Source organism: Felis catus, chromosome A2 (genome assembly GCF_018350175.1).
Source record: "Felis catus isolate Fca126 chromosome A2, F.catus_Fca126_mat1.0, whole genome shotgun sequence".
NCBI lineage: Eukaryota > Metazoa > Chordata > Mammalia > Carnivora > Felidae > Felis > Felis catus.
The window spans coordinates 36,311,701-36,338,823 of record NC_058369.1 but is presented as its reverse complement, the minus strand read 5'-3'; the positions used below and the strand labels follow the sequence as shown (position 1 = coordinate 36,338,823).

Here is a 27,123-nt window from a genome sequence, read left to right as displayed (position 1 = left end):
TTTCTAATTCACACCCTACCTATTCAGTGAAAATTTCTTAGATCCCTCCCAGATTGATACCGGGTGTGTGTGTTTGTGTGTGTGTGTGTGTGTGTGTGTGTGTGTGTGCGCGCGCGCACGTGCGCGTGTGTGTGTGCCATTAGTCTGTGAGCTCTTAGAGAACAGGGACCATGTCTTATTTAAATATGTGTTCCATTTAGAATCCGAAACCAATTCTTTGTCTAGCAAGTGCTTGTGGAATTGCATGGTAGTTTTTCTAGGGCTGCATAAATAAAGAACCACAAACTGTGATTTAAATAACAGAAATGTGTTGCCTCAGCTTTCTGGAGTCCAGATCGGGTGATGGCAGAGCTGGTTCCTTCAGAGGCTGGGAGGGGGGAGTCTGTTTCATGCCTCTCACCTGGTTTCTGGAAGTTTGCTATCAACCTTCAGCATTTTTGTGGCTTGTAGACACATCACCGTGTCTTCTACCCCCCATCTTCATATGGCGTTCTCCCTGTCTGCATGTCCCCGTGTCCAAATTGACCCTTTACTTTAAATTTTTTAATGTTTTTTATTTATTCTTGAGAGAGACAGAGTGTGAGCAGGGGAGGGGCAGAGAGAGAGGGAGGCACAGAATCTGAAGCAGGCTCCAGGCTCCAAGCTGTCAGCACAGAGCCTGGTGTGGGATGTAAACCCTCAAACCACTAAATCATAACCTGAGCCGATATCGGACTGAACTGCCTAGGTGCCCCCAAATTGCCATTTTTTATAAGGACACTAGTCATATCAGTACAGGGCCCGTCTAAACTCGACTTCACATCTCTAAGGAAAGACTCAATTTCCAAGTAAGGTTACCTTCTCAGGTACTGAGTATTACAACTCCACATATCTTTTGGGGGAGAGACAAATTCAACCCATAACAAATACCAAATGAAGAAGAAAAATCACCTGACTCTGCAGGACGTGTTTTCCAGGTTCAGATAAGACAAAATTATAGACTGACCAGCTCTAGCTGTTTTAACATTTTAACAGTCTCAGCAGATTCTTGAGAGGATTTGGGGAGGTAAATTCTTTTTCAGAATTGCCCTGAATAATGATACTGAAGTAAAGATAACTCAACCAAGTCAGGATATGGACAGCTGAGAACAGATTATTGATCAGCACTGACCTACTGAATCAGAAACTGCATTTGCATGAGATCCTTAACTGATACTTAGGCACATTGAAGACTGAGGAGGAATGAAGCACCTAAATCAGAACACCTGCAGGTGAACCCAATGGTTGTTTGTTCTAAATTGTCAGCTGATGCTCCTATACATCGTGAGACACGAGAACAAGTGAGCTATGGCTGGCCCCTCCCCTGCGTGTTCCCTCCATCTGGGAATCCTCTTCCTCCCTTTTCAGTGTGCCTGCCTGTCTCTTGAAAGGGGGCATTTGGCCAGTTGTCCGGCCATGGGGTAGCCGTAGCACACAGTTTCTCTGGGCTAGATCACTGTGACACAGACGGCGACTGTCCGGACCTGCTTGTGGAACTTCAGGTAGGGTTGGCTGATCCGAACTCTATGCACCCCTGGGACCTTCCTTAACGTGTAGGTTCTGATTGTCGCGAGCTCTGAGGCCCAGAGTCTGACAACTTGCGTTTGTAACACATTCCCAGGGCATGCCTTTGTTTCTTGTCCCCGGCCCACACTTTAAGTAGCGAGATGGCGCCATCTTAAACTGTCCCCTCCACACCAGCTTTTATCTGTTATACATGTATACCTTGCTTTCTTATATGGCCCTGGTGTCCTTTTTCTGAACTTGAGTGGAAAAAGTTGTGGAATTTATTGGAAAATTACTAAAACTCCAGTAATCCAACTGGTCTCCACCTTGATAATGATTCATAAATACTAATGTAGTACCAATATATTAAATCTTATAGGGTGCAACTGCCCAGGTGACTGTGATTCTTCCTCTGGGATCTACCCTCCCTCCTTATCACGAGGGATCTCAGCTCCTCTGCTAAACCTTAAAGTTAATTAGAGATGGGGGCTCCACAGACAGGCAGTGTGAGTTCAAAGCCCAGCTGTGACACCTGTTACCTCTGTGACCTTGAAAAAGTCACTGGGCTTGTCTAAGAATCTGTTTTTGTTTCCTCTCTTCCAAAGGCTGGTGTGCAGATTAAAGATGATACTTATAAATGGTATAGCACAGTGACAGGCTCGGAGTAAACATGCATTGTATGCTGCTGGTGGTGGTGTGTTTGCTATTTCATGACCTGACTCCCTAAGCTAGGGCATTCACACCCTCTCTTGGGAGTTTGAATCTAGGAAATGAAAACGTCAGCGACCGGATGGTGTCAAAATTTGATAGTTGACATTTGAATTTTTCTACTAAAATAGCTGTCAGAGGAACAGCCGTATGAACATTACCTGGAAGCTTGTTACACGATACACAATCTCAGGCCCCAGCCTAGACCTACTGAATAAGGATGCATTTTTAATAAGGTGCACATTACAGCTTGAGACGCACTTAGAGGAAAGCCTGCTATCCTCTCGGAAGGCATTTCTGTGACCTTTCATGTTCATACCTGCACGTAAAAATCCACACCTTTATAAAATACTCTCAACTAATGCCTTACCTTTTTTAAGCCTGAGCTAGCTCTAAAAAGTAGTAAAGGCTATACAAGTTAGTAAACAGGCTCTAGTTCATTTCTGCTGCCTGAAACCCCCACATCTCAATGGCACTGCCCACTATATTCAAGAAACCTTGCAGGATATTAGGGTTTTTCCACCATATGCTGTCATGAAGATGAATGAGCCTAGAAGTGGAAGAGACATTAGGTTCTAAAGTCAGCCCATAAGGCGAAACTTGTGTCTGGTCAAAATATGCCAGAAAATGTATTGGAGATGTGCCACATTAAAAAGTAATACACCCCCTTGCAGTAAGTCCCACGGGGGCTGATTTTGAAAACACTGATATTTCTTCACTTGAGCCACAGATGAAGAGAAGTAGTAGCTTCTCTTGCATGATGGCATTGGATGAAAAGTACTTACTTTTAAACTTTGGACTCAAAATCTCAACAGGAAGGTCACACTATGGAAACGGAAAAAAGAGATGCGTATCTCCCAGCTTCTATCTGTTCTGGAGCCTAAGCCCATTGAGTGAAATGGCAGTCAGTCACTTGCGTAATTTAAAATTGTTTTCCCTTTTTTCTCTCTCCCCCCCTCTGTCTCTGTCTCTGTCTCTGTCTCTCCTGGGCATGTAGAGTTGACTTTTCACAAATTAAATAGGGGCACATTATGACTCTATGTTGAATCACGTATTTTTTGCATACATAGCACACTCTCAAATTCTAGCATTTTGGGCGGCCACTAAAAAGTATTAAAGGCTATACAAGTTAGTAAACAAGCCAGCAGTAATTAGCCCATAACCACTGCTGGAGCACAGTGGTGCTCATATCCCAAAGCATCCGCAGTTAGCACACCCTTGGCTTGCTTTCCAACATGATGTCCACTACTCCTGTCCTTTCTCCCCGTTGTATTGCACATTGGCCATGTCATTGTAACAGGTGTCACTGTCTGACAGGTTTCACTGTGTGTGTTAAACTATGTGTGCCCTCAGTCCGAGCAAACTTGAATTCTATATATTGATCAAGATTTGGTGATACACTTGTGAAATGTTTAGGTTTCTCACCACTTTAATGTATGGATATGCGCCTTCTCACGCTGTCTTTACAAGATATTGCTGTCTCTCTTCGACTCCTCTGCTTAAAAATTGTCCTCCTGCCGCATTGTGAATAAACCTTGGAAGTGTTTTGCTAAGTAAAATAAGCCAGACACAAAAAGACAAATACTGTATGATTCCACTAGGAAATGTCTAGAATAGGCAACTGCATAGAGACAGGAAGTAGATGACAAGTCACCAGGGGCCAGGGGAAGAAGAGAATCAGGACTTCTTGCTTAAAGGTTACTGAGATTCTATTTGGCTTGAATAGTTTTGGAAATAAATACTGGTGAATGCAATTAATGCCCCTGAATTGTATATGCTTAACGCAAACTTTATATAATACATGTTTTACAACAGTAAAAAATGTGGGGAAAAAATGGTTCTGTCCACATTATGAGGTCTGCATACTTAAGGTTCTATATTCTAGCTACCCTCACTGCTTAATAAATCCCAGGACCACCATCTCCCACTTTCAAAATTCTCTTCATTCTCTCCAATGCCAAATACACTATGTGTTCATTCTTATTTTCTTAGTTTTTCACATGCTTTTCATTTCTTTATTAAGTGAATTATTTATAAATTATTAATTTATCAAGTTATTACCTGTAATGTGCCAGGTGATAGGAATACCAGAGTCTCAGACATGGACTCCATCCCCTGGAAGTTTGCAGTCAAATCAGGGAGTCAGTCAAGTTCATAGGTGATTGTAATAGTATGCAAAATGATATGATCAGGGGCCCATAGGGAATTGGGTGTGGGCAACCAACACAATTGGGTGCAGAGTGGAGTCAAGGAAGGCTTCCTGGAGGAAGTCTTCTGACTCCCAGAGTCTTGTGACTCTGTATTTGTGTGTGTGTGTGTGTGTGTGTGTGTGTGTGTGTGTGTGTGTTGAAGATTACTATTATCTTGTTAACTTTTTTTAAAGGCGGCATATCCTTTTTGTAATATTCAGCATCCGGCAACACTGGGAGTAGCCATTCTAGAACAGAGTCAACAGCAAACTGTTTGTGGTATTATAGTTACAAGGCACCAGCCAATAATGGATTCTTGTCCAGGTACTGTATCTACAGAATCAGCCTAACTATAATGGCTCCTTTGTCTTGCTCTAGTCCAAGCACGACAGACTAAACAATCATGATTTTCTAAAACTCTGAAGGAAAGAATACCTTAAGATTAGGGAACAGCCTGCACATCTTACTTGGTCTAAGATTTTTTCCCCTTCTATTTTGAGGTCTCTGCCAGAGGGAGGGCTCTAGAAATTAAAAAATAAATTAAACTTGGGGATTAAGGAAAGTCCAATGCGTATCTGAGCCATCCCTAAGATTACATGTAAATAAATGGCTAAAAAATGTGATTCCTGTTATTTGGCAGTCTTCTGGCATAGTGGGAAGAACAAAGGCTTTGGGGTCACTAAGACCTAACAACAGTTAATGCTTTCGTCCTATAGTTAGGTTCCCATTCAATCCTCACAATATATACATGAGGTGGGTACTACCATTACTCCCATCCTATAGATAAATAAGCTGATGCTTTATTAGGTTACATACCCAACATCATTTTCCTCATCTCTCCAATGGGAATGAAGAAGTTGGTTTGTTTTGATAGAAGTGGATAGGAAATGTATAGTACCTAACAGAGTAGGTGATCTATACACATTGGTTCTTCTCCCTGGGATTACTGCCACTGGACCACTTTAGAAATGAGCTCTCTCTGCAACCATGCCCTTTGGTTTCTTAAGAAACCAATAGCCCTTGGCTAGAACCCCATTTGGAAAAGGCTCTTGGAATTCACGTCTTTAATAAGTTTACAATTCTGGTTCCAGCTAACGTAAGCACTTCCATAATCAAATGGTGGTGTATAGATTTGATGAGTAAATAATGCTAGACTAACAGTGAAGGTCCAATCAAGCCTGCAAAAGCTATTGGCTTGTTAAATACTGTAGATCTGGCAAGGTCTCAACAGAGCAAGAAGGTTTGGGCTGGAGATCTACCAAGAATCTCAAGGGATAGAGACACCTTTAGCCTGGTGTCTTTGTTCGGTCAGTATCAAAAGTTACCATCCCATAAGACTAACAAGGTAATCGGATAAACCCTCCAAGAGAAAGAAACTGAGTTCAAAACTCACAGTGCCTAGATTCTGATCAACAATATATTTTTAACAAGTAGAAAAATAGCCTAACTCTAGCTCTCTGCTCTCAGTCATCCATTAGCCACATTAATAAAGCAAATGTTACCGTCTTTGGAGATAATCTATGAAAGGGGATACATACATTAATTTAGATTTATCTATGACTCAACACATCAATAATCTTTCCTTGACACAGGCCGTTCCTCAATCCAAAACAAAGCCAATCTGGGAAGATCAAATTTGTGTACACCCTAATGTTCTAGATTCATTCCCCATGTAGAGGACAGAGGTAGGACAGGTGGGCCACAGAACCTAAGTAGAGTCTCTGTTTGGTTTTATAAATATGGTTTTAAGTAGCATATTTACTTCTACTTATGCTGGGCTTTAGTGAAGAGTTAAACTATGTTAAATCATTTGGGTACATACTGCAATTTGTTTTAAATAGTTTCACAATGGTGCCAATAGCTGTTCTCACAATTGTAAATTCTAAAATCCCTTTATAGGGCTTGGTCTCTCTGGCTATAGGACATCTTCTCCTGGAATATTCTTTTCTTTTACTCCTGTGTCATAGGAAAAGTTAAAATAGACAAATGTGGGAAATAGCATGTGACTGAGTCTACTCTAAGACCTAGATATAGGGGATTTCTCACGCTTGGGTCTTTGTCCAAGCTCCCTCTGTGCATTTGGGGGATTTGTGATAGGGAGTATGCTCATAATTCTTTCCTCCAGGACAGAATTTGCCAACCTCCACAGTACTGACGTTTTGGTCTAGATGCTTCTGGAGCAGGGGCTGTTTTGTGCAATGTAGGACATTTAGCACTATCCCTCTCCTCTATGCTCTAGAGGCCAGTAGCATGCCCTCCCCAGCTGTGGCAACTAAAAGGGTCTCTAAAAATGACAAAATGTCCCTTGCGGAGACACAGTCCCCCTTCAGTAGAGACCCACTGCTCTAAGAGGAGGAGTTGTTAATTTGATTGGTGACACTGTTACTTCCTTTGGGGGCCACATTTCGCTGGCGAGTTGGCCACTATGTTAAATAGCCCTTAACCTGACCTCTCTGTTGCTTTCTGAAACTTCTCAAGTCGCAGTGGCCAATAACATAATGGCTAAATGACACTGGCTTTGTGGACACTGGAATCGAATCCAACTTTAGCCCTTACTAGTTATTAACTTTATTCCTCCTTTTCTCTAAGCCTTAGCTTCTGATCTGTAAGGTGGGCATAATAGTATTTATCTGTGGCAGATGTCGTACATCCCATACTCAATATTTGTATCGCTCTTCTTTTATACTGAAACCCTCAGTTTTGCCCAGGGAGCAAGGTGTCCAAGTTAGAATGATCAGATTTAGCAAATAAAAATATAGTAGGTACAGTTACATTTTAATTTTAGATATTACAGGGTTTTTTGTGGTGGTGGTGGTGGTGGTGGTGGTGGTGGTGGTGGTGGTGGTAAAAGTATGTCCCGTTTACTAAAAATGTATTTGGTAGGGGAGCCTGGGTGGCTTAGTTGGTTGAGTGTCTGACTGGGGCTCGGGTCATGATCTTGCGGTTCATGAGTTTCAACATCAGGTGGGGCTTTGCGCTGGCAGGGCAGAGCCTGCTTCGGACTCTCTCTGCTCCTCCCCTGCTCACACACGGTCTCTCTCTCTCTCTCTCTCTCTCTCTCTCTCTCTCTCTCTCTCTCCAAAGTGAATAAACATTTTAATTTTTCTAATGTTTATTCATTTTGGAGAGAGAGAGAGGGAGAGCATGCACGCGCAAGAGTCGGGGAGGGGCAGAGACAGAGAGGGAGGCAAAGAATCTGAAGCAGGCTCCAGGCTCCTAGCTGTCAGCACAGAGCCTGACATGGGGCTTGAACCCACAAACTGCGAGATCATGACCTGAGCCGAAACTGACTGAGCCACCCAGGCGCCCTCTAAAAAAATTGTTTTAATAGGCCTGGTATACTCAGGCCCCTCTTAGAGCTTGACCTGCCCTATTCATTCTTTCCTTCTCTTTGACGGTCCTCTTGATCTCTCCATCTCACGCCTTTACGCCCACACTCTAGGTGGGTCCCGAGAAGTAGATTCTGCAAGAGAAAATAAGAAGGAGGAGTCTCACTTCATCCTTGAACATGGCCAGGTCCAGCACTTTGCATTAGAGTGTGTTACTCTTAGCAAGCATTGAACAATCTTGCACTTGGCTTTTATTTTTGCATCAACATCTCTATATGCTCCATGGATGAGAGCAGGGAAAGGGAGAAGAAGTAAATCGTCCCCCAAATCCCTAAGGGTACTTGCAAGAACAAAACCTAACTTCTGGATAAATGTGGGTTGGTTTTTTTTCAGTTTTATTGAGATATAATTGAAATGTAGCATTTTTTAAGTTAAATGATTACCACAATAAGGTTAGTTATCACATCCATCACTTCACATAATTATAATTTTTTTTTGGTTGGGGGAAAACATTTAAGATCTAGTCTCAGTAATTTTCAGGTATAAAATATGGTATTGTTAACTAGAGTCACAATGCTATACATTAAATTCCCAGAATTTATTCATCTTCTCACTTGTACCATTTGATCAACATCTCTCCATTTTCCCTTTCCCCAGCCCCTGGAAACCACGATTCTACTCTATTTCTATGAGTTTGGCTTTGTTGTTTGTTTTTTATTTGATTGATTTTTTTTAAGTTTATTATTTCTGAGAGACAGAGAGGGGGGGAACATCAGAGAGAAAGGAGAGAGAGAGAGTGAGAGAGAGAGAATCCCAAGCTGGCTCCACGCTATGAGGGCTGAGCCTGGTACAGGGCTCAAACTCATGAACTGTGATATCATGGCCTGAGTTGAACCAAGAGTCAGATGCTTAACTGACTGAACCACCCATGAGCCCCTTTGTTTGTTTTAGAAATAAGTGAAATAAGAAATAAGTTTGTCTTTCTCTGGTTTACTTTGCAGTGTAATGTCCTCACGGTCCATCTACATTGTCACAGATGGCTGGATTTCCTTCTTTTTATGACTGAATAATATTGTATTTAGGCCATATTTTCTTTAACTGTTTATCCACAGATAGTCACTTAGGTTGTTTCCATGTTTGGCTATTGTGAATAATGCTGCAGACGGTGCAGGTATCCCTTTGAGATCCCGATTTAAATTCTTTAAGTTCTTTTAGCTATATACCCAGACATGGGATTGCTGGATCATATGGTAGTTTCTTTTTTTTTTTTTTTTTTAAGATATTAAGTAATCTTTGTACCCAACATGGGACTATAACCCACAACTCTGAGATCAAGAATTGCATGCTCTACCAACTGAGCCAGAAGTTGCCCCCTATTTTTAATTTTTTGAGAAACTTCCATACTGTTCTCTGTAGTGGCTGTACCAATTTATATTCCCACACCGTGCACAGGGGTTCCTTTTTCCCATTTTTGCTGGTATTTGTTTATCTCTTGTCTTTTTTGTAATACCCATACTAACAGGTGGTTTTGATAGGCATTTCCCTGATAACTAGTGATGTTGAGCGTCTTTTCATGTACCTGTTGACCATTTGTAGGTCTTCTTTGGAAAAATGCGTATTCAGGTCTCGTGCCCGTTTTTTCATTGGATTATTTGTGGGTTTTCTTTGTCTTGAGTTGTATATGTTCCTTATATATTTTGGATATCAACCTTTTATGTTTGCAAATATTTTCTCATGTTTTGTAGTTTGCCTCTTTATTTTGTTTGTTACTTCTTGTGTTGTGTAGAAGCTTTTCATTTGATGTCATCCAACTTGTTTTTACATTTGTTATTTGGACTTTTGGTGTCACATCCAACAATTGTTACCAAGACTATGTCAAGGAGCTTGTGTTTTCTTCTAGGAACTTGACAGTTTCAGTCTTATATTTAACTCTTCAATCTTTTTTAATTTTTTTGAATGGTGTAAGATAGGAGTCCACTTTAATTCTTTTGCATGGGACTATCTAGTTTTCCCCACACTATTTCTTGAGGAGACTATCTTTCTCCCATTGAATATTAGCCCCTTGTCAAGTATTAGTTGACCATATGCAGATGGGGTTTTTTCATGAGCTCCCAATTCTGTTCCATTGGTCTATGTGTTTATTTTTATGCCAGTAATATACTAATTTATTTTTACATCAGTAACAAACCATTTTGATTACTGTTTTGTATAGCTCAAAATCAGAAAGTATGTTTACTCCACCTTTGTTCTTTTTCAAGATTGCTTTGCCTATTCAAGGATTTTTGTAGTTCCATCTGAATTTTAGGATTGTCTTTTTCTATACCTGTAAAAATGCCATTGGGACTTTGATAGGGATCGTATTAAACCTATTGATGACTTTGGATAGTATAAATATTTTAACAATATTCTTCTGATCCACAAACATGAGGTATCTTTCCATTTATTTGTGTCTTCTTCAGTTTCTTTTGTTAGTATGTTACAGTTTTCAGTGAAGAGATTTTTCACATCCTTGGTTAAGTTTATTCCTAAGAATTTTACAGTTTTGACGCTGTGATAAATGAGATTGTTTTCTTTATTTTTTTTAGATATTTCATTGTTTCTGTATAGAATCATAACTGATTTCTGTATGTTAATTTTGTATCATGTAACTGTTTTTGTAGAATGCTTAGGATTTTCTATATATAAAATCAGATCATCTGCACATGGAAATAATTTTACTTCTTTTTCAATTTTGATGCACACACGCTGTCTCCCTCCCTCTCTTAAGAATAAATAAATAATAAGATAAAGATTTGTCAATATCATTTACCTTTACAAAAAAACAACCCTTAGTTTTATTGATTTTTTTCCTATTGTCATTCTAGTCTTTATTTCATTTATTTCTGCTCTAATCTTTATTATTACCATCCTTTCGCTAACTTTGGGCTTAGTGTGTTCTTTTTCTAATTCAGTGGGATGTAAAGTTAGGTTATTTGAGATCACTTTTTGTCTTAATATGGGCATTTATTGTTACCAGTATCCCTCTTAGAACTGCTTTCGCTGCATCCCGTAAGTTTAAATATACTGTGTTTTCTTTTTCTTTCTCTCTCTCCATCTCTCTTTCTTTCTCTCTTTCTCTTTTCTTTCCTTTTCTCCTTTCTTTTCTTTTCTTTTCTTTTCTTTTCTTTTCTTTTCTTTCTTTCTTGTAAGCTCTACACCCAACGTGGGGCTTGAACTCACGACCCTGAGTTCAAGTTCAGGAGTCACATTTTTAACTGTCTCAAGATACTTTCTGATTTCCCTTTTGATTTCTCCTTTGACCCATTGGTGGTTCTGGAGCGTGTTGTGTACTTTACATGTATTTGTGAAGTTTTCAGTTTTCCCCTGTGTTACTGATTTCTGATTTCACACTATTGTTGTCAGAAAAGACAGTTGACATGATTTCAGTTTTCTTAAATTCATTAAGACTTGTTTTGTGGGCCAACCTATGATCTGTCCTGTAGAAAGTTCCATGTGTGATTGAGAAAAATGTGTATTCTGGTGCTGTTGAATGTTGCATATATGTCTCTTAGGTCCATTTGGTCTATAGTGTAATTGAGGTTTGCAATTTCCTTATTAATTTACTGTTTGGATGATCTTTCCAATTTTGAAAGTGGGGCATTGAAGTCCTCTGCTATTATTATATTGCTGTCTACTTCTTCCTTCAGTTCTGTTAATATTTGCTTTAAATATTTAGGTGCTCCAATGCTGGGTGCATATATGCTTACAATTGTTATATCCTCCTGATGAATCAATACCTTTATCACTATATTGTGACCGATTTGTCTCTTATAGTTCATTTTGACTTTTGGAAGACGGTAGTTGGGGGATGGGCTAGAGCCAAGTATAGGGCTCTTCCAGGACCTCCAGTAACACAGGTAGGAATGTCTCCAGCGGGGTCCCTGTGCCAGCAGACCTGCTCATGGACTATGGCTGAGACAGGCTGGGATCTCAGTTTCATGGCCCTTTCAGAATCTTCCAAAGTTTGGCAGACTTATCTCCAGGGCCTCCCAGAGTGCAGCTGAGATGGGACAGAGCCAATTCTGGGTCCATTTCAGAGTCCACAACTGGGACTAAGATTTGTATACCTATTACCTGACATATAGAGGGGCATTACTTCTTCTGGGCCTCTTGGTATACAGTGCTGGTGACAGGACAATAGTCACACGGGGCTGTGGCTAAGTTCTTGAGATTATGGACCTGTTTCTGGATTTGCAGCCAAGACCAGGTCTGAGAACCAGATGTGAACCTGCTCTACTCAGCCCTGGACTGCATGGTGTGTGTATGGGACAGGGGTTCCTCACAATCTCCTACCTGGATTTCAAAGTATCTTTCATCCATGGATGAAAGTGCCACAAGATTATTGTTGAAGAGGGGGATACAAGTGAGGGACACCCTATTCAGCCATCTGACCCAATAAATGGTTTTAATTAGGGGCTGAATATAGATATCATCTCAGACACCACACTGATAATGGCTGTCTGGTTGGGGCTCTGGGAAGGTTTCTGAGGTTGTTTCTGGGCTTAGAGAGAGTGCCATGATCAGTTAGCAATGTCTGCCATGGACGTGACATAGGGGAGTGGCAATACAAGTGCCACGTATTTGTCATCCTGATCTGTAACTTAAGCCTCAGCCAGTGGCAGTAGTTGTAATTTTCTGCTGGGTCATGCCCTCACATGGCCTTGGCAGCCTATTCAGATGTCTTGGTAGCAGTTGGGTAGTTTTGTTGTTTACTAAACTAACTTTGCACTAATTAAATTTGTATTTTAAATAACTAATTAATGAGCATTTTGTACGCATGTATTTGGAGCTCTCATGAGGTGTTTAAGTTTTTTAAATATATTTTGATGCCAAGAAAGATGGGAAATCTATTAAGATCAATGCAAGAAATACATTTCTTTTAGATCAAAATATACTCCTGATTACCTTAGTTCTATTTTTTCATGAAACTGAGAACATTCTATCTCTTCAATCTTAAAACATTCATTTTGGAAAAAAAAAAGGGAAAATCTTGGTAATAGAAAATACACATACCATGACATATAAAAAGCCTCACAATTATTTTTTTAAACACTACAGCAGAATGATTTCTCTGCTGAAATGAATGCCTCCATTAACATTAAACATTCAAAAACCATGTGCCGGTAGCCTTGCCTCTTTCCCAGAGCCTTGCCCTTTTATGCCTTCAATTTCTGGGTGGTTGTTAGCGTAAAGACACCATCTGACCCTCTATAATCCCCAGATTGCATTTCAGTGGATTGCAGTTGGGCAGAGGCAGAGAAATATTTTTTTCAATTTTAGAAGCCTCCATCATACCTACAAGTATTTTCTGAAGTGATGCTCGTTTGTGTTACATGGAAACATTGGCTGAGCCAAGTCAGGGACTGTCTGGCCACCAAAGACAGTGAGCAATGGCTAAATCGATCACTTGGTGTTGTTTATCAGGGGAAAAACTGAAGCCAATGGTGTGAAATTTGTTTTAAAGCATTTAGCATGTGACACTTTCGTTAACTTAAAAATAGAACCCACAAAGCGTGTGAAGTATGTAAGGAATGACATTGGTCATAGGATTAGGGAGCCAACCTCACTGTGACTAAAAACAATGGTGGTGGTCGGGAGACCACAAGTCAGTGCCCAGTTGTAATTCTCCTAATAGGTGGGTGGCTGTTTCTCCTTTGTGGATGGGTTAAATTTATCTGAGCTCGTGGAAGAAAACATGTGTTTTCAAATAGGGAATTCTGTAGACAGTAAGAACTGTATTGCTAAAAAGACTTCATGGCCCAATGAAAATGGCTTACTGAGGAATGGACTATGAACCAGTGAAGCCAAAGAGCTCTGAAATTATCCTGGGTATCGGCTGTGCCGTAAAAACCGGGAAAACAGCACCTGACTCGCTTCTGGTCATCTGTGGCACTCTCGCACCTCTAATTCCACGCTTTGGTCTCGAATCATAAGCGCTCACCAAGGAGAATTGATGGGGACTTCGAGTCACAGCTTGAGCTATACTACAGTATAGTTGGCTCTTTTGAACTACAATTGGTTCAAGTGTTTTCAAAGTTGTCACACAACCTCCAGCAGCCTTGCTATGCAAGCTGACACTCTAGTTTCTCTCCAGGCTGCATACAATTGCACGGTGATGATATCTGTGTCCTGAGAGAGTGGGAGGCGAAATTCCCTTGTGTAAGCTCTGTTCCACACCAGAGACTCTGAAAGAAAGGTCTGGTCCAAACGTCAAGCCAGAGAGGGGGACACAGGAGTTGTGGCTTTCTTTGTGTTCCTATTGACCTCATAAATTTAGGAAATTGTTATTGGTAAGCACTTTTGATACTTTTGATAAACATTATATGTATCTTCCTTTCCTCCCCAACCACGTAAGTGGCTCGTAGGTTCACTTCTTAGTTCACTCAGACAAAATCCTTGATAACTTTGTGTGTGCACTGAACAATGGAAATACATAAAGAACGCTGACAGCCCTTGTTCTTACAAAGCTTTCTGATGCATGAGACTTTGGCATCTCTTACGCTAAAAAGAATGCAAAGGAAAAAAAGGAATGCAACAAACAACCAAGTAAACCTTTATTCTTTTTGCTTTTTTAAATTGAATTATAATTCACATACAATATTGGTTTCATGTGTATAACATACTCATTCCATATCTTATACATTATGAAATTAATCACCTTCAGAGGTCTAGTTACCCTCTGTTGCTATACAAAATTATTTCACTCACCAAGTAAATTTTATATCATCTTACTAATAGTTATCTTTTTGATGTTAGGATGTCCTCTCCCTTTTACGCAGCAAAGAAAGAGAAAAAAATAGGTTGATGGAAAACATTAGTTTGGTTAACTAACTACTGGCATATCCTGCCCACCAGCTTCCCAGCCCCTTACTGGTAATCCCTCTGGTCAGACTGCAGTAGCAGATGTTAGCATTCATGAGAGGAAACAGCGTATCTCAAATATAAAGATGAGCACACACACACACAAAACACTGAACAGATGAGAAAACTAACAGGAGAGGAAGACGAAATCATGAAATGGAGGAATTAATGCATGGAGAAATAGAGTTAATAACAGAGAACCTTGCATCCTTGAAAGAGTACAGTGTGACACGTGTTCTGATAGGGGTAGCACAGGTAGCTGAGGATCCAAAGAGGAAGCATCCTACACAGACAGAGGAACAGATTCAGGTTCTTTGAAGAGATAATAAAGCTGGTTTGTTGGGTTTTTTTGTTTTTTGTTTTTTTTAGATTGAGGGCAACTCAGAAAATAGGGCACAGAATGTATTTCAGGTCAAATGTGTAAATGAGGAAGGGTAAGACAGAGAACTTGATAGGAAATTCGAAGAGGTTAGGATTCCTGATTTTGAAATAATCTGCATTAATCATAATTGACATGCATATAGTTCTTCACAATTTTCTCTGTGCCTTTCAACTGCAACCTGTTACTTGTACACATTTGATAACATTTAACAGATGAAAAAAAACTTCACTTAAAGAGAAAAAGCAAGGGACACCCAGATTGTGCAGTCGATTAAGCATCTGATTCTTGATTTTGGCTCAAACCATGATCTCACAGTTCATGGGTTCAAGCCCTGCATCAGACTCTGCATTGGCAGTGTGGATCCTCCTTGGGATTCTCTGTTTCTCCCTCCCTCTCTGCTCCTCCTCTGCTCACATACTCGGTCTCTCTCTCTCTTCCTCTCTCTCTCTCTCTCTAAAACTAAGTAAATAAACTTAAAAAAAAAAGGGTAAATGATTTCCCCATGGGAAAGAGCTTATAAGAGATAAGCTGCAGCCTTTCCATACCCAACTAATTGTTTTTTCTACTTTACAGCTGTCTCCACCTTGTGTTAGCTGGCATAATAGAAAGTGTCATGTGGGGCGCCTGGGTGGCTCAGTCGGTTAAGCGTCCGACTTCAGCTCAGGTCACGATCTCGCGGTCCGTGAGTTCGAGCCCCGCATCGGGCTCTGGGCTGATGGCTCAGAGACTGGAGCCTGTTTCTGATTCTGTGTCTCCCTCTCTCTCTGCCCCTCCCCGATTCATGCTCTGTCTCTTTCTGTCTCAAAAATAAATAAAACATTAAAAAAATAAAAATAATAAAAAATAAAAAAAGAAAGTGTCATGTATAATGCTGGCTATGGAAATAGAATGAGATGGAGAAAGCAACTGCTGGTGTGTTCTAAAGAAAACAGGATTTTATCATTGAACCTGGAGTTTTCTTTTTTTTTTTTTTTTTTAATGTTTATTTATTTCTGAGACAGAGAGAGAGCATGAGTGGGGGAGGGGCAGAGAGACAGGGAGACAGAGAATCCGAAGCAGGCTCCAGGCTCCGAGCTGTCAGCACAGAGCCCAACACGGGGCTCAAACCCACAAACCGTGAGTGAGATCATGACCTGAGCTGAAGTTGGTCACTCAACCGACTGAGCCACCCAGGCGCCCCTGAACCTGGAGTTTTCATCTGAATTCTGCAACGCCTACTAGAATGTTTTCAAATGCAACAGAAGGGACTCAAAATTTTAAATGTTAGCAAAATCTTACCAATTTGAAGTTGACTTGGGAGGAAGCACAGGTGTGAGAGAAAAACATTAATGTCCAAAGTTGTTTACACGGCTATTTTACTTGGGTCTTGCACTGCTGCTTTCTTTATTAACTATGGTATTAATATGTTCAGTAACATGCTATGACTTTGCTCAGCGAAGAACCATTGACGTGGTTATAAATCTAGCACCACATGTAGGGGATGTCTATTGTATTTTTGCCAATCCAGCCACTATGTCTTCTTCTCCAGATAGCAGCACCCCAGTAATTCTTGGGGCAACATCCTTTTCCTCACTGGATGTGACTTTTTGTGGAGTGCCCGGTCAAGGTGCCCCACCCTCCCCATGGCGTCTAAGCTAAGATGATCACGTGCCCATTCTCTGGAATTTTCATCTTAAGCTGAGAAATCAGAAGACTGAAATGGTAGGGATTCTTGTCTGCATAAAGGCATGTGAAAGACACTGCTGCTTCGTTCCTGCTGACTAGATTGCTGCAGCCCTGTCTGATCTCCCCCCGAAATGCGTTCAGAAACCATTCACTTCTCACCACTGATACGATGGCGTCTCTGGCTCACACTGCCATCTTCTCCCTTACGGGTTTCTGCAGCAGCTTTTTCACTATCTCCCTGCTTCCACTTTTGCCCCCATGAAAATCTATTCTCCTTGTGTATTCAGAAGGATCTTCTAAAGACACAAATCATCTTATTCCCTTGCATTTCTCTTGCAGTGGCTCCCACTTGCATTGAGAGTAAAATGTGAACGCTTTACCATCTAGATGTTACCTGACCCCTGCCTACTTCCCCAGACCCACTCCTATCACTCTTACCCTTACTCATTAATCTCCAACCTCACTGAGAAAAGAGAGGGGAGGGGAGGGATCCTCTTAGGAGACTATATATTACTGCGGCAATCAAGCAACCCTCAATCAATGAAAATTTGTTACCATTCATTCCACATACCAGTTCTGAGCTCTTCTAGGCAGTGGGGATAGCAAAGCAGATGAAACAGACATAGTCCCTGATTTTACATCGCTTGTATTCTAATGGAGAATAGTCAAATTGAAAATATTTAACAGAAGCCACCATAGGTTAATGGTTGCTCTCAAAGAGACGTTGCAGAGATGCTTTGATGAATGGCAGAACCGTTTAAATAAGTATACATCCTACCGAAAAGACTGCAGATAAGAAAATGCTCATTTGGACTTGTAAACGTTAGCGTGTTCATTCAAAAAATCATGTTTTATAGCTATTTATAGTCACATTTCATACACAAGTATAGGTAATGGTGTTTTTATATTTGTGGGAAGAAATCATTCGTGGAAAAATACCACTACTTTGAAAGTGGAGTATACATTCCAAGTATTAATGGTAACATTTGAAAGACAAACTTAATTTCTCTTAGAGGACAATAGACCCACTAAAAAAAAAGAAACTGAGAAAAACACTTTAAGAACACACAGTGAGTGTAGGGGCGAATATGATTAATTACATGATCAAACTGTTGGGTTCTCCCCAATAAAGAAAGCCACAGGTTTTTGCAAAGTGGGATTTGCAGAATCTCACATGGCCAAAAAGATAGGAAACATTTTTTTTAATGTTTATCTCTTTTTGAAACCGAGCATGAACAGGGGAGGGATAGAAAGAGAGGGAGAGAGAGAATCCAAAGCAGGTTCCATGTTGTCAGCGAAAAGCCTGACGCAGGACTCAGACCCACAAACTGTGACATCATGACCTGAGACAAAGCAGGACACTCAACTGACTGAACCACCCACGGACCCTGAGATACAAAACAATATTAACAGAAAAAGTTACAGCATTTCAAACACACACACACACACACACACACACACACACACGATATGTTAAGAGTAGTTTTCTATTTCAATCTTTTTTATTTCTGTTGATCTGTAGTTCCATTTTTTTCTCTAATACATCTGTATGATTTATATAATTAAAATCAATTTAATTTTAAGCGAGGAAAGAAATTAATTTTCTCCAATGACCATATTCTTTAGCCCTTTCTTTGGAGAGTCATGTAAGAGGAGGCTTGTTTGTACCTTAGTAAGATTTGGTAAAATTGTGGAGACACTGAACGTGGTTTCAGGTTATGCTTCTAAAGTTTCTTGAAGCTCTGGCCTTTTCTCCAATGTCCTGGATGCTTCTTGAGTAACAGAATTGTGATCTCTAAATTTCTCCTTGCATTTCAATCAACCCCAGTGCCCTTTGTCTCGTATCCTCAGGTGTTTGATGCCACCAATATTGTGGTTCTTTCCTCCACGTGTAAATGGCCTGGCTTCACCTTTTGTTTAAAGTTTTATTTATTCATATATTGAGGTGAAATGAGCATTGAGTGAAACGCTTAGATCTTAGACGTACAAATAGGTGAGCTGTGACAAATGTATTCCCCAGTGTCGGCCACAATGCAGTCAAGATAAAGCTGTCACCCCAGAAACTCCCCTAGTGCCAACCTGCTGGTCAATCCCCACCCTCCAAAAGCAAATGCTCTTTTGATTTATGTCTCCAAGGGTTTGCTTTACTAGTTTTTGATCTTTTTAAAAAAGAATCTTATCGCATGTATTCTTTGGTATCTGGCTTCTTTTGTTCACCTGATGTTCTTTTTTTTTTTCTTTATTTTGAGAGAGAGAGAATGCTCACGCATGCACTTGAGCTAGGGAGGGGCAGAAACAGAGAGAGAGAGAATCCCAAGCAGGCTCACGCTGTCAGCACTGAGCCTGACTTGGGGTTTCATCCCACAAACCGTTAAGATCGTGACCTGAGCCAAAACCAAGAGCCAGATGCCTAGCCAACTGAGCCACCAGCTGCCCCATTGATGTTCTTGAAATTCGGTCCTGTTGCTATGTCGATCAGCAGTGGATTTTTATTGTTTTGTGGTCTTCCCTTGTATCTATGTTTACACCACAATTTGTTCATCCATTCTTCTGGTAGACTTAATACCCTCAACTTTTTATTTATTATTATTTTTCAACGTTTATTTATTTTTGGGACAGAGAGAGACAGAGCATGAACGGGGGAGGGGCAGAGAGAGAGGGAGACACGAATCGGAAACAGGCTCCAGGCTCTGAGCCATCAGCCCAGAGCCTGACGCGGGGCTCAAACTCATGGACCGCGAGATCGTGACCTGAGCTGAAGTCGGACGCTTAACCGACTGCGCCACCCAGGCGCCCCTACCCTCAACTTTTTAAACAGGTGGCTTTTTATTTTGTAAAATGCAGAAAAAAAGAAATAGGATCTTTTTTTTCTTCCTGTATTGGATATGTTTATGTGAGATTCCAAGCGATCTTCATTTCTTTCCACTTGTATTTAAATTTCAGGTAGTTAACATACAGGGTGATATTAGTTTCATGTGTACACTATAGTGATTCCACACTTCCATAGAGTACCCCGTGCTCATCACCACACTCTTTAATCTTCGTCACCTATTTCACCCAGTCTCTCAACCACTTCCCCTCTGCTAACCATCAGTTTGTTCCCTATCGTCAAGAGTCTGTTTCTTGGTTTACCTCTCTCTCTCTCTCTCTCTCTCTCTCGCTCGCTCGCTCTCTTTGTTTTAACCTTTGCTCATTTGTCTTGTCTTTTAAATTCCACACGTGAGTGAAATCGTACGGCGTTTGTGTTTCTCTAACTTATTTCACTTAGCATACTACGCTTTAGCTCTATCCACATGGTTGCAAATGGCAAGTTTTCTTTCTTTTTTATGGCTTACAACTCTAATCATGGAATAGCATTCCATTGTAGGTATTTGCCACACCTTCTGTATCCGTTCATCAGGCACTGGAAACTAGGGCTGAGTCCATAATTGGGCTGTTGTAGTTAATGCTGCTATAAACATCGAGATGCATGTATCCGTTTGAGTTAGTATTTTTGTATCCTTTGGGTAAATACCTAGAAATTCAGTTGCTGGATCATAGGGTAGTTCGATTTGGAACTTTTTGAGGAAGCTTCATATTGTTTTTGGCAGTGGCTGCACCAGCTTGCGTTCCCACCAGCAGTCCAAGAAGCTTGCCCTTTCTCTTCTTACTCACCAACATTTGTTGTTTCCCGTGTTGTTGCTTTTAGCCATTCTGAAAGGTGTAGGGTGGTATCTTCCTGTAGTTTTGTTTACATTTTCCTGATGATGAGTGATGTTGAGCATCCTTTCATGTGTCTGTTGGCCATCTAGATGTCTTCTTTGGAAAAATATCTATTCATGTTGCCTGCCCATTTTTTAACTGGATTATTCATTTTTGGGTGTTGAATTGTATAGGTTCTTTATATATTTTGGATACTCAACCTTTATCAGATACCTCACTGGCAAATATTTTCTTACGTAATAAACAATAGTGGGCACATCCTTATCGTCAAGTTACTTGCTTTAAATATTTTTCACTCAACGTGTTTTCAGATAATTTTTAAATTGTGGTAATAAGCACATAACCTAAAATTTATGACCTTAACCATTTTTTATCACCTTATTCATTTTAAAGTGTGCATTCAGTAGTGTTAAGTATTTTAACATATTTGTGTGGCCATCTCCAGAGTTTTTCATCTTACAAAACTGGAACTCAGTATCCACCAAATAGCTCCCCACTTCCTGCTCTCCCCAGTCCCTGGCAATGACCATTTTACTTGCCGACTCTATGAATATGACCACTGAAGATGCCTCCTATGAGTGCAATCATACAGTGTTTGGGTTTTTTTGTGACTGGCTTTTTTTCACTCAGCATAATGTTTTCAAGTTTTATCTATGTTGCGGGACATGACTTTACTTCTTTTTGGCTGAATAATATTCCATTAGATGTATATACCACGTTTTGCTCATCTACTTATCTGTTGATAGACATTTGGGCTGGCTCAATAGCCCCCTTTGGGCTATTGTGAATATGCCTGCCATAAACACTGATGTGCAAATAACACTTTGAGATCCTGTTTTCAGTTCTCCGTATACATCCAAAAGTGGGATTGCTGGATCATATGGTAATTCCATTTCTCATGTGTTGAGAAACTGCCATTCTGTTTTCCATAGAGGCTGCGCCATTTTCCATGCCCATCAACATTGCTTCAAATATTTTTTGAACAAGTCAAACATCATAGTTGGCATTGAGGTCCTAGGTTACCTTTCCTTTTCACTCCTCTCTCTCTCTCTGCCCAAGGACAGCCACTCCCCTGAATTTGGTGCTTCTCTTGCCTGTGTATCTTTTGATATTACTCTATTGACTTTTTGCACCCATTAGTATGACTAAGATGTCTACTGTCACTCTGAGTCTTTGTTATTCTGTGGATAATGACTTTTCTCTCTCGTGGTTTCTTTGGAGTTCTCTAGTTTTACTAGTTGTCTAAGTATGGCCAGATGCAGATGTTTTAAAATTGCAGATGGTTTTAAATATTTCAAAACCTATTTTGCTCAGTATTCAGAAAACACTTTTATGCAGAGGATGTAAGTCTTCAATTCTGGAAAATTAGCAATAATTTTCTTTCAGATGCTGCTTCTTCATCATTCTCTCCACTGTTTTATTCTGGAATTTCTGTTAAACAAATATGGGAGCCTTAGAATCATCCTCTGTACCTTAGGTCTTCTGTAATCCTACCATACTCTGAACATGTCAGTTCTATGTTCCCATTCAAAAATGCACTTTGTGTCTAGGTTGGCTTTATCCTACTCATTGTATGGTTTATTCCCATAACCATATTATTTATTTCCAAGATTTTTATTTTTCATATTTTATTGTTTGATAATTTATAATTATTTTGAAAAAAGTTCTATTTTCTTTCTCTAAACATATTAAATAGGATTATTTTAAAAGTTTGTCAAAATCTATAAGTTAACTTAATCTGTAGTGAACAAATTTTCAAAATACTGATTTTGCTGAGGTTCCTCCCCCATAATTTGACTCCCTGACCCATGTACTTATTGTCTTCCCCTTAAAAAATATTTCCTCCATTCTTTTTTTACACTTTATTTTTTTTTATATAAGTATAATTAACCTAGAATGTTCTATCAGTTCCAGGTATAACCCACTTTTAAGTTTTCACTTAAACATAGTAAAACAGGGGGCATGCTAGCCCTTCCATGATCAGGCCTGTATAGAATAGTCTACATTTTATTTTATTTTTTTTTATTTAATTTAATTTTTTTTAATTTACATACAAATTAGTTAGCATATAGTGCAACAATAATTTCAGGAGTAGATTCCTTAGTGCCCCTTACCCATTTAGCCCATCCCCCCTCCCACAACTCCTCCAGTAACCCTCAGTTTGTTCTCCATATTTATGAGTCTCTTCTGTTTTGTCCCCCTCCCTGTTTTTATATTATTTTTGTTTCCCTTCCCTATGTTCACCTGTTTTGTCTCTTAAAGTCCTCATATGAGTGAAGTCATATGATTTTTATCTTTCTCTGACTAATTTCACTTAGCATAATACCCTCCAGTTCCATCCACGTAGCTGCAAATAGCAAGATCTCATTCTTTTTGATTGCCGAATAATACTCCATTGTACATATATATACCACATCTTCTTTATCCATTCATCCATCGATGGACATTTGGGCTCTTTCCATACTTTGGCCATTGTTGATAGTGCTGCTATAAACATGAGGGGTGCATGTGTCCCTTCGAAACAGCACACCTGTATCCCTTATATAAATGCCTAGTAGTGCAATTGCTGGGTCGTAAGGTAGTTCTATTTTTAGTTTTTTGAGGAACCTCCATACTGTTTTCCAGAGTGGCTGCACCAGCTTGCATTCCCACAGAATAGTCTACATTTTAGTGATAAAAATTGACCCCTATCAGGATATCATTAAAATAGGGTTTACTGTTTTTCTAATCATAAAAATACATGTATCCTTGCAAAATATTCAAATAATTTGGGCATGTTTATTTTATTTAAGTTTATTTATTTATTTAGGGAGAGAGGGGGGGAGCCAAAGCAGGGGAGGAACAGAGAGAGATGGAGAGAAAATCCCAAGCAGGGTCCGTGCTGTCAGCACAGAGCCGGGCACGGTTGAACACAGGGCTCGTTCTCATAAACTGTGAGATCATGACCTGAGCCAACATCAAGAGTCAGATGTTTAACCATTTGAGCCTCCCAGGTGCCCCTAATTTGGAAATGTTTAAAGAAGAAAATAAGGATCCCCGTTTCATATTGGTATAGATTCTGCCAGGCTTTTTTCTATGTTTATATATAAAATATATGTGGATTATATTTACATGCTTTTTAAATTTAAAAAATTATTCCACTTAATATTAGGCATTTTCACTCGATAAACTGTAGACAAGATTCCATAGTAAAACAGCTTTATATCAATTTTTAAAACAGGTTTTGTGGTATTAAGTGGTAGGAATAGGATATAGTTTAATTAGTTCCCCATTGCTGGGCATTTAGGTTGTTTCCAGGTCACTGTAATACATTTTGTGAACACATTTTTAAATATCGAAAGTTGTAAGGATCTTTCAAAATAAAATATGCTACCTAAATGTATTGCACTATTCTTAATTTTTGTTACTTTGGGAAAGTACACGTAACATAAAATTTACCAGATTAGCCATTTTAAGTGTATCGTTCAGTGGCATTACATACAGTCACAATGTGGCACAATCACCCTTGCTTGGTGAATGTACATGAATGCGTGAATGTACTTAAATCTGCATTGTGAGTCTGCAGCTTGATTGGAGAAATCTTTTTACGGCACAATGTGTTGTAGACATCTATCAAGAAATCTTAAGCCTGGGGCTCCTGGGTGGCTTAGTGGGTCAAGTGACTGACTCTTGGTTTTGGCTCAGGTCATGATCTCAGGGTCACGAGACTGAGTCCTACGCAGGCTGTGGTGGGCATACGGCCTGCTTAAGATTCTGTCTCTCTCCCTCTACTGCTTGCACTCTCTTTCACTCTAAAAAACAAAACAACCCAAAAGAAATCTTGAGCTTGCTCTCAGTTTTTAATTTTTTTTTTTTTTTAGTAACTCTGCCTTTGAGAATGTGGACTTTAATCAAAGGAGTTGGGGAATGTCATGTTGGTGAAGCATCCAAAAATAAAATCTTGACATTGCCTGTTGCATTTACACATGCCACAGAAAAGTATGAATGGGTTGTTTTAAAAGATGCTGATGATTGAAGGGTTAAAGTATTTTGTCCTGCATGTCTGATCAGACCTGCATTTATTTTTTCCCTGTTTTAGCAGGATACTCATGGCCCAAATTAGAAGACTAAGGCAGTTGTTCTGAAACTGACTTAAAGATTATCTGGGGTTATTCCCTGTGTTTAAAATGTAAACGCAGCATTTATTTGTTATTCTGGAAATGTGGAAAAGGCTGGATCAAAAAATGAAACATGGGCACCAGGGGGGCTCAGACGGTTAAGCTTCCGACTCTTGATTTCAGCTCATGTCATGATCTCACAGTTCCTGGGATTGAGCCCCGAGTCAGCACAGAGTCGGCTTGGGATTCTCTCTCCCTCTGTCTCTGCCCCTCTCCTGCTCAAGTGCATGTGTGCTCTAGCATGTGTGCACTCTATCTCTGTCTCAAAAATAGATATTTTTAAAAAATGAGGGGCGCCTGGGTGGCGCAGTCGGTTAAGCGTCCGACTTCAGCCAGGTCATGATCTCGCGGTCCGTGAGTTCGAGCCCCGCGTCGGGCTCTGGGCTGATGGCTCGGAGCCTGGAGCCTGTTTCCAATTCTGTGTCTCCCTCTCTCTCTGCCCCTCCCCCGTTCATGCTCTGTCTCTCTCTGTCCCAAAAATAAATAAACGTTGAAAAAAAATTAAAAAAAAAAAATGAAACAAAGTAAAAAGCATTGGTAATGCCTCCCCTTGGAGTTGGAACATTTTAAAGAATTTTTTTCCGGCCTGTTTTCCTATGGAAACATGTATATCCTGTTTTCTTTATTTTATGTGACCTGGTTAGATCAACATGTCACAAAATGAATTCTGAGGAACATGACTCTTATAATACGTCCTGTGTTAGAAAGTTTTTTTGCGGTCATCAGTTCAGAAAAGACAAATACCTTCTCAGTCGAGAGATTCACAATTCCCATTAGGGAACAACTTTGGGGCTAAGTAATCTCTCTGGCTTTCTTTAACCCAGCCTTCTCCAGACCAGTTTGATCCAGGAAACCTTACAAAGTCAACATTCTGATTGAGTATTTGGGTTGATGATGACAGCACTGCCGTTGATGGTTATATGACTTGGAATGGACCAGTGGTCGCCATTTTTAATTTGCACCAACAAACAGAACAATTGCTGTCTGTGCTGTGTGACTGCAGTCTACCATGAGATGTCACTTCTGCGGGACTGAATAAGGAAGTTAACAGAGTACCAGAGGACACTGCTTAAGAGCCCCGAGTTGAGAGGCAGTCAGTCTTTAGCTCAAGTGCCTATGCCTCGGTTTCAATATTCGTAAAATGAGATCCACAAAAGTATCCATCTTGCAGTATCAGTAGGAATCATGTCCTCACACCCTTCAGAGATAGAATTAAGTCATCACTGAAATTAAACCGAAATTCGATGAATTTAATTTCACAATTTTGAGATGGCTTATAAAAACAATTAAAATAAAATAGTAAATACCCTCCCGTCACTCGAGCAACTCTGGGGCCTGGTAAAAAGCAAGACAGGCTGGGTATTTTGGCTGTAGAGAAACAAGGGCCTCCCGAATCTGAGTCCATCCTGAGGCAATGCAACCGTGGGTCAGGGCAATTTGAGGAGAGAGCCAGCCATCTATTTCGCACCCGCAAAATCTTCGGGCAATTTGCAGCCAGCGAGCAGAATGTTGGCGATCCAGATGAAATTGCACAAGAGAATAGCAGGCCACAAACAGGACAGAACTGATTTATTTAGTAACATTTGGAAACCATTTATGGAAGTCAGGTTCATTGACACCTAGGGCCTGGGGCTGTGGGAGGATGCGCCTTATCCACGGTGTTCCCCATCCCCAATGAATGTGGGATGGAAAAATAAATGGATCAGAGGAAGTGCTTCCTCTTACCATCAGGACTTTTCATAAATGTATCCAGCTTTACATCTTTTTTTTTTAATTATTCAATATTTTCATTTATTTTTGAGAGAGGGAGAGAGAGCAAGAGAGCAAGCAGAAACAGGGGAAGGACAAAGAGAGAGAGGGAGACACAGAATCCGAAGCAGGCTCCAGGCTCTGAGCTGTCAGCACAGAGCCATGCGGGGCTCGAACCCACAAACAGTGAGATCCATTGTCAGACACTTAACTCAGCCATCCCGACACCCCTACATCTTTCTTTTACATGTATTCCATATACTGTTTGGAAAGAATAAAACTGAAAGCCATTTATTTCTCAGTCTTGAACAATATTTCTTAGGGATTGGGCACTTTCTAGGCAGAAAAAAAAATCCATACAATTTATTTGTGAAAATGTAATCATGACTAATGTTAAATAAGTGTTTACCACGGATTGTGTCTTTCAGGTTTTTCAAAAATCCTAAAGTAGGTACCTTATATTATCCCACTTTTACAGATGAAATAACTGAAGCACAGTGGCCCCTGGGTGGCTCAGTTGGTTAAGCATCCAACTTCCGCTCAGGTCATGATCTCATGGCTCGTGAGTTCGAGCCCCGCAAGGGGCTCTGTGCTGACAGCTCGGAGCCTGGATCCTGCTTCAGATTCTGTGTCTCCCTCTCTCTCTGCCCCTCCCCCACTTGTGCGCGCGCGCGCGCGCGCATGCTCTCTCTCTCTCTCTCTCCAATAAATAAAAAACATTAAAAAAAAGAGAGAGAGAAAAAAACTGAAGCATAGAGCCGACATGACTAGTGCAAGTGAGGAAAAAAATATTTTCTCCCTACTTTCAAGGTTCTCCA

General features: G+C 40.2%; 1 protein-coding gene across 2 annotated transcripts in view; it reads left to right on the top strand.

Annotated features, from left to right (window-relative positions):
* Positions 1–1,348: 1,348 nt before the first annotated feature.
* The window catches only part of LMOD3 (leiomodin 3), a 44,625-nt gene continuing 18,850 nt past the window's right edge, over positions 1,349–27,123 (top strand). For both annotated transcript variants that reach the window (XM_045051852.1, XM_006928927.5), the window contains exon 1: positions 1,349–1,520. The gene's annotated coding sequence lies outside the window, so the exon portion shown is untranslated. The remainder of the gene's footprint in view (positions 1,521–27,123) is intronic.